We start from the raw sequence: 6,909 nt of genomic DNA on the forward strand, positions 1-6,909 counted from the left end.
TGACACTAAGCTGGGAGGAGTGGCTGACACACCAGAAGGCTGTGCTGCCATTCAGAGAGACTTAGATAGGTTGGAGAGTTGGGCGGGGAGAAACCTGATGAAATTCAACAAGGGGAAGTGCAGAGTTTTGCATTTGGGGAAGAACAACCCCATGTCCCAGTACAGGTTGGGGGCTGACCTGCTGGAGGGTAGTGTAGGTGAAGGAGACCTGGGGGTCCTGGTAGATAGGAGGATGACCATGAGCCAGCAATGTGCCCTTGTGGCCAAGAAGGCCAATGGCATCCTGGGGTGCATTAGAAAGGGTGTGGTTGCCTTTAGGAAATCCAGCAATTTTCTAGTTGGTCTTAAAGGACATTGATAATGACATTTTCCTATATTTAGAGGAAATGGTTCCTTAGGTACCATGAGAGATATAGAAAACCATAAGGAACACAATGTACTAAATATTAGTTATGCTGATTCAAAGGACAGAAGGCTTACACAGTAGGAAAAGTAGATTCACAAGTTTAAGTTTAAAATTCAGTGCCTTCTGCCACTACATATGGGGATTCTTTTAAAATTTCCATATATTATTAGATCACATCCAGTTGGTTTTGTCCACATCATGCTGATACTTCCTTAAAAAGATGCTGGTGTTTATTATTGTCCAAAATTGCAATCCGTTGTCACTGAAGGGAAGAACAAACCAAGTATATAGAGAAGAGGAACCTGTTGGGGTTCACAGCATTTTGGTCAGGCTCTGGTGGTCATGATCTCTGTAATGACAGTGTCTTGTGAAGGTTCAGAACTGTCTTTGCAAGAGCTTTCACATTGCTTGCATCTCAGTGCTCATTGGTTGATGTCATGCACTTGAAAAATCCTTTTTTTTGAGCTCAGTGAGTGTGTATTAAGTTTTGATAGTCATAAATAGAACCCCGTCATTAGCTCCACCTGTAATGCAAAAGTCAAAATACCTAGTATTAATCTTAGGATAAAAATAATAATCATAAGCTGTCAAACTACTACTCACTAGATAAGACGTCAAAGCTGGCCATATGCATGGTCCTAGTATGTTACAAGTGCTGAATAAAATGTTTGTTAGTATCACCAAAGACATGGTACACTCCAAGTACAGTAACACGATACAGCCGGTTCAGCTCCAGTGCCTCAGTTGGAACTGTTAGTCTGCAAGCCATGGTAGATGGAACATGATCAGGTAACAAAGCTAGTGAATGTGTGGTTTAATATTTTTATATGCAATGACTAATTATCAATAATGCTATATAGTCTGGCATTTTGTTGCATTCATATTGTCTTTACTACATTTAGAAATACATGAGCACATGCATAACTCATTATTCTATGAAATAAAGGCATTCCAATGTTGAAGGTTTGCATTTCTTTTAAATTTTACTAAAATATCAAGAGTAATATTTTCTTTGATGTAAAATTTTGTAATGTTTTCAATTTAAACTCACTGATTTTGTTTATTGTAGGCTTAATACATTTGATTACTGAAGTTTTCAGTAGTAACTGTGGAGTACCTGCCAAAAGTTAGATAATGATTCAGATAACATTATAATCACCTGTAATCTCTACTTTTGAATTTTAAGTTTCTGGCAGATCTTATTAGCTTTTATAGTTTAAAATAAATATTAGCTTTCAAGACGGAAACACAGAAGATAAGGGAGTTAAAATAGAACAAATGAGATCAGAAAGGAGAATGGATGGGTGGGTTAACCCTAAGAACAATGAATGGGTGGGCTTGTCTCCATGGAACGTGCAATGATTTTTTTAAATTATGGAAGTCAAAGCACACATGCTCTCAGTGCATCAAGAAGTTTAACTTCCATCAGATTTAATTTTGCTTAACTCTGCTAATCATCAGGATGAACCAAAGCAGGTTCTGTCATGAGGTCAATATACCTAGAAACAGAGTTGAAGAACATCACTGACATCATGTTTCTACATTAATATCTACATACATGATTCCATGTGTTTTGCAAAACAAGAATGGTGTTTAGGTATGTGTTTTTTTTTTTATTTTACATTAAGAAGAAAAGTTTGCTTGCTTCTGCAAAAGGAGTGTAAGATCCCAAAAAAGAAGTTAAAATAAGAACTCATCTCTTAAATTATCCAGATGGTGCCCCAACCATTTACACCAGGTTCTAGTTGAATTTATTTCTTATTGCAAACCTCTCAGCAGGAGTTTCTGCAACATTCCCTTTCCATACATCATCATCTTTACAATCAGAAAGCTTTTCCTAGCCCAGTCTCAGCTTCACTTGCTGTAATTCAAGACTATCACTCTTTGACTATGGCAAAAGAGTTTATTTCTTTCTTCTTTGTAGCTGTTTTTACATATCAAATTACTTATTATGACTTTCTCTTTGGCTTTCTCTTTGGTATGCTAAATAACTTCATTTCCCTCTTTGAAGGCTATTTTTTCTAAACCTCTAGCAACTTTTGCTGTTTGGAGGCTGTCTCAGCTGTTTAACACCTTTTGGAAAAGTGTTTAAAAGTTAAAGTTGGACCTCGAAGTACAGTTGAGTAAAGCTAGAGGTTTTCTTTATATTTCATATGTGTCTTGCTTACACATCTGGTGAGATGAGTTGGTATCACTATTGGTACATGTGCAGTTTATGAATCAGCATCATCTTCACAGTCTTGCAGAACTTGCAGTCAGTTGGTCATTTCTTTAGCCTAAAATATAATTACCTGTACTCAGGCCTATTAGATAAAATGTGTTTCAAACTGATCTGAATATGATATGACTTGAAATCCTTTCCAGGAATGTGCTGCTGAGTAGTAATGACTGAATCTAAACAAAGCTGAGGCATAAGGAGACATAGTTTAAGGAAGTGGTGTCTAAAGATATAGTGTTAGTTATGTCTTCCACAAAATGTTCCCCCATTACATTTGAAAATGAAAAAGAATACGATTATTGCAGTTCCAACACAATGTATGAAAATCTTGAGTATAACCACAGCCAGTAGCATAGGTTCTGCTTTGATAATGACCCACTGGTAACCTACCAGCTTCCTTGTCTACCATGTGTTTGTACCTCACCTTGGAGATTGTAATGGGAAAAAGTGTCAGATTTCAATGAAGATATATGATATGTCCTTGCAGAGTTCTCAAAGGTAAGTCATTACAATGACAGACAATACCCATCAAGCAGGAGGAATTTGAATTTTTGAAGTTTTGTCCTCTGTAGACTTTTCTTACTGTTGACTAAAAAGTTGTGGCCATGAGGTCTGCGTGGGATTTGTGTTGAAGTTCAAAGGCTCCAAAGCGGTAACTGATCTGTGGGTGTACTCAATTTGGACTCTATCCCAGTTACCACATGTAGTTACTATATCTCTGTGTGAATAATCTCAGATGACAAATATTATTGTACATTTACTATTAATAATTATTTGGGGAACTGCTGGTACCATCTATTTAGACAAATAAATTGCACTGCAATTACTGATAAGAAATGTAGGAAGTTACAAATACCAGACTCAGTAGAGAGGCAGCTAATCCAGTTCAGCTTCTGGTATGCATTAGCAATGCAACCAATCTTCAGTGGCAGACAATTATTTTGTCCTCAGGGAAGCTATGCTAGGCCTTACCCACAGAGAAGATTTCCCACTGCTGTAGGAAACCTTTAAACTAAATTGGCAATCGAACTTAGAAATCATAATCAGAGAATACCTGTTTCAGCTTGATAAAGAAACTTTGTTGCATTTTTATTTTTTTTAAATTATTTTTTATGCTGTCAGTTTCCAGCATAGTTAAAATGAATCTTGCAAGAAAGATTTTTACTCATTAACTGATGACAAAAATATGGATCTTATATAAGACAAGCCATTCTTTATGTTATCTTTAGACCTCCTGAGTGGATATGCCATTTGGATATTGAGGTAAAAATGCCTTTAAGATAATCTACAAAAATTATTCAAGCACCACAAATATTTCTACCTGTTCAGAAACAAGGCAACAATCATACCTGAAACACTAATGACCAATTTGGGAGCAGGAAAGAGCAAACTATAATTATAATGTGTAATTTACCATAATGCTAACAGATACTTCAGGAAGTGATGACAAACTGCCAGAGTTCATTTGGGAGTACATAGAAATGCTAAAATCCACCTACAGCTTAGAGTCAGCAGTCTGCAGTAGCTGTAATTTGCATGAACTCAAGGTGGTTTTATAACACTGTCAGGTCTAGTAATTACAGAAATTATCACGACATTTTTGCTTATTTTTAAGAGAATTTTTGAGAGCAATCATCAATACTATATTTGTAGGGACAGTAACAATTTGAAAAGAAAAAGGAATGTTAGGGGATTTCAAGGAAAACATCACATTGTCACTGTGCTAATCCACAAGACACCTACTGTTTTGGGGTTTGCTTGCAATCCTGATTCCCATCACAAAAATGATATAATAGAATTACAGAAGAGGGATGAAGATGGCCAAAGTCTTCCCACAAGGGAATACTTAAAAAGATGACTGCATTTCAAACTGAAAAAAGTGGGTGGTAGAGATTTCTGCAGTTCTTGGTACCATGAGTGGGAACAGGGTCAAGCAAGCAATGGCCTTGACTCCCTATCATCAACACACTGGCAATCTGATTCTAAATAAACAAATGTAGATGTTTCTTTCACCGGGTTAAACTGAACTTTCTTGCCACAGAATATTGAGATTGTCAAGAGCCTGCATGGTTTCAAAAGTGATTACATATGTATTATTAAAATAAAAAAAAATATAGATAAATATGAATAAAAGCCAAGGCTATTAAACACAAAGATCTTCTTGTGGCCCAACATATCCCTAAATTATTATTTGTCCTGTTCTGATAGTCTTCTTTAGTCATTTGCTATTCACAGCCAGAAGAGAAATCAAAGATCATTTTGGTCTTAGCCACCATGCTGTCCCTTCCCCCTTCACTTCCCCCTTCCCTTCTCCCTTCCTTTTCTGCTTTCCCCTTTCCCTTTCCCCCTATCCCTCTTCCTGCTGTCCCCCTTCCTCCTTTCCCCTTTTCCCCCTACTCCCTCCTTTTTTTTTTGGAGAGTGGCAATAATTTCAAATATTTATGATAGTATAAAATTATTCTTTGGGCAAAGAGAAAATCAGGGAATATTTTTAGAACAGCTGTTCCTTGTCAAATCTATATGCATTCCATAAAATTAATCACAAGATAAAGTAACAGAAGTTCACATTCTAAAATGAGCCATTGCTGACAGTTCTCAGGTAAATTTGCTTCAAATTTAGAATCTCAGTGAGAGCTGTTTATCTAAATACTGTTGGTGATGCAACACTACATGCTTCTATGTATTATTTGGTAAACAACATTTAAGAGCAAATGACTGTTTTCTGGTGGGGTTTTTTGTGGGGTTGTTTTGTGGGGTTTTTGTTTGGTTGGTTTGGTTTCGTTGTTGTGGGGTTTTTTATTGTTTTCTTCTGTTTTGCATTTTTCTTGTAGTTGCTTTTTCACAAGAAATACTTACTTGAGATTATTTTTTCCATGTGGTTAAAAGTTACTATTCGTTTAGGAAAATTAACGATTAAGACTGGCTGTAAGAGCTAGTGAGCTCTTTATATATTGTAACCAAATTTTACCTCTGTCCCTGATTTAAGGTCTGCGAATTCATTCTGGGCAGAGTGGCTTCTTCACCATTTCTGTTGGAAAGTGAGGCTTTGTGCCATGGAAGATGCTTTTTGTTGCATCTCTGCCAGGGCACAAGGGTGAAATGGAACAATGAGAAGTTAATTGAAGTTGGCTACTAATTCTGACTTGCAGAAGTTTGATGAAGCAGCATCACCCTGAATAATCTCATTTCTCCATGATGCCTATATTAGGTTTTCAAAGATTCAACTGCCTTTTGTTTTCCTCAGTTAGTATCACTGTGAAAACACTGATATGAGGATCTTCACTAGGAGTTTCCAGGTCACTGGTCCCCTTCCGTGGAAATACTGTGCAGCTACTTGAGGGTTGCCTGCCACTGTCAAATAGATAGACTCATAAAGGGGTTTTGGTGTTCAGTTTTATCCTGAACTAAATAGTAATTTATTATAACATAAGCAAACACAAATATGGCAACGGTTGGTAGAGCTGTATCTTGCCTAATATGTTAATGTAAGCATGGTTCCTGTCTACAGTAATGTATTAGCTGCTTGCTAGCAAAGGCAGCACAGAGACCTTTTTCAAAGCAGCTATTTCAGACCAGCTGCCACTTCCTACAAAACAGTGTCCAGATCATTTAATGAGTCCAGACATCCGTCTATCAGTGTGTCTTTATGTAAGACACAAATTACTAAATCTAGAAGCAAGTGCTTTTTTGTTGTTCTTTGTGAGTGCTGCATGACAAGCTTGGGGACAGAGAGTCCTAAAGGGGAATATCTGAGCACTGGAAGTGGAATATATATGGGCTGTTAATAGTACAGTCTTGATTAATAATTTCATTCTTCATGGGGACTTTTATTTGGTAGTGCTCTGTGAGCATTATTTAGGATTTTAATCATTCTTGTGTTCATGCAATCATGTACTTATGTAGTTATATGGCCTTCCTCTGGTTGAACGTGTGCATGAATCCATTAACACTAGCAAAGATCTGAGTTTGGCAAGGAGTGTAGGTATTTGCTTCAGTTCACTTCAGGTAAGCAAATTACATACTTGCTCATGTAATATTAGTCACATTTTAAATGTTACGATGAATAGGAAGAAAGCCTATAGATTTCAATACTCAAGTCATGTGTGTAAAACCACTTTCACAAGTTGTGGGTGGGTTAGCAAACAGCCCAAACACACTGGTGAAGCAGAGAATTCAGTATCTGTGAGGTGCACGATATGAATATTTCCACTGGCACACAATGCTGTTTATGTTTCCTGACTGGATGCTGCAAGCTTTTGAAATATGAAAACAAAGAATTTCAGCA

The sequence above is a fragment of the Chaetura pelagica genome, unplaced genomic scaffold, assembly GCF_000747805.2.
Source record: "Chaetura pelagica isolate M959 unplaced genomic scaffold, ChaPel_1.0 scaffold235, whole genome shotgun sequence".
NCBI lineage: Eukaryota > Metazoa > Chordata > Aves > Apodiformes > Apodidae > Chaetura > Chaetura pelagica.